The sequence below is a fragment of the Arachis ipaensis genome, chromosome B03, assembly GCF_000816755.2.
Source record: "Arachis ipaensis cultivar K30076 chromosome B03, Araip1.1, whole genome shotgun sequence".
Taxonomy (NCBI): domain Eukaryota; kingdom Viridiplantae; phylum Streptophyta; class Magnoliopsida; order Fabales; family Fabaceae; genus Arachis; species Arachis ipaensis.
In genome coordinates this window covers 122,955,288-122,957,328 of record NC_029787.2, presented here as the reverse complement: position 1 = coordinate 122,957,328, position 2,041 = coordinate 122,955,288, and positions in this window count along the sequence as shown.

Genomic DNA, 2,041 nt, shown 5'->3' with positions numbered 1-2,041 from the left:
TTTTTGGTGGATGTCTCATCTGTTTCTTTTGTTTTCTTGGTCATGGTCTTATCTGCTTCTGACGTTGCCCAAAAAGGAAGCTTTGCTTGGTCGAATGGGCAGCCCAAATTATGGGAAAGGGGAAAGGCTATGGGCTAAACTTTCATAATAGCGGCCATGACTTTTTATTAGGCCACAAGCAAGTATTGGCAGGGTTTGAGAAGTTATCAGTTATCAAAAAAATAGTGTGTATACTGTATAGTATATCATCTAATTTCTGAGAAGTGAATACAATTTTATTTTATCATTGCTAATTTTCCTTTCCTTACAATTTTCAAGTTAACCTTAACAACCTTAGGTTACTTGATTCGTAGGAAGTTTGTTCTCTTTCTATTGGCCTAGTATTTAGCTTCTTTCAAACAATATTTAAAAAAAAATAGCAAAAATAGCAAAAATTAGAAGTCCTCGGTGGGAACCAAGTCCATACTCCATACCCTTTTGCAATGGCGGTTTTTTCTTTTTGACAAGGTTATGTAACAAAGCACATGGAAGCCCTAAGAAGTAACATAAGAAGTTGTGTTGTGTGTGCCCCTCCTGAGGACCACATAGTGATGAGTGATGACTTAGGGTCCTTTAGCTTCCTAATTGTGGGCAGTGGGCACCCATTACCTGAAAGATATTTATGGTACAATCTTCCCATTATTATTGAGCTGGATTCACATGCCCAACTTTGTACTACTCCACCACTTTCCTTTTCAATAACTACACCTCTTAACCTGTGTAGACACTAATTTACATCATATGTGCATTGCACTTAGCAAAGGTAAAGTATAAGTCATAACCAAAAACAAAATCATTATTATGGAGCTTAGGATAAGGAACATAGAAAACTGCTGACCTGGTCCACAATTACATTGATTGATATTCTTCTTCATTTTCTTCTTCTTTTCATCCATCCATCCATGTCTCTCTTTCTCAGAAATCGAGTACTTAGCCCCACCTTACCTAAGCTGCGACTTATGAACGTCACAACTCACAAGGTTTTATTGCCCTTGGGACCTATAAGCATCACTAGCTAGCCATTGCTAATCATCATAAAGAATTATATGATATACAATAGTGGTTATTTTTGTAATTCAGATATTATATTAATAATATTTTGTTATATTTTTATTTCTTCCAAACATACAAGCATGCCCCATGAGGCATGAGATATAACAAATTTTTTTCTAAATCTTTTTTTTCCCCCAAACATGTTACTTTTATATATTTCAAAAGAAAGTAAGGTCATTATAATAAAAAAATTGGAATTTTTCAAAAGGAAAAGTATAGGGAGATAATAAAAATACTAAACAATGTGAACAATAAATATATCAGATGTTCATTTCACTAGGTGTATGGATGGTTATTCTAATATTAAGATTTAGATGGATAATTTGGAGGTGTAGTATGTTTTTATTTGATTGGTGGTTGTTCATGTTGTTTAAAAAAGTCATTCGTTACTTAGCATTACCCTTTTTCAAAAACATCTGTCGTCTAAGAAAATTACAATAATATTTAATCTAGAAATAGTGTAGAAATTAAATAAAGAAAGACGAAGAAAAGAAAAACATATGAATCATATTATATTGTACACAAATAATAGAGATTTTTTCTTAGATAAAAAATGTATAAGTTATTTGCATGATTCCAGATGACATTCAAGGTCGCTTCTGTAGTGGGGGACTACGTGGATGTCTCTTGAAAGTGATGCAATGATGTTATGTAAGAAGAACCTTTCTCTGATTTAGGATTAAGATCATTGATACAAAAAAATCCAACTCAATAAGTGGATGGATCGGATTTCATGCATGGAGGTACATATGTGATTAAAATATCATATGGTTGCTCCTGTTCCTTGTAAATGTTCATCGCATATAGACGACTCAACTGACTTACAAAGAACATTATTAAATCAAATATAAAAAGTATTTCAATTTTAATTATGGGTACCTTGGAACATGACTTTTAAATTAAAGTATTTTGGACTTATTCTTATGAATCAAACTTTATACTATTATTC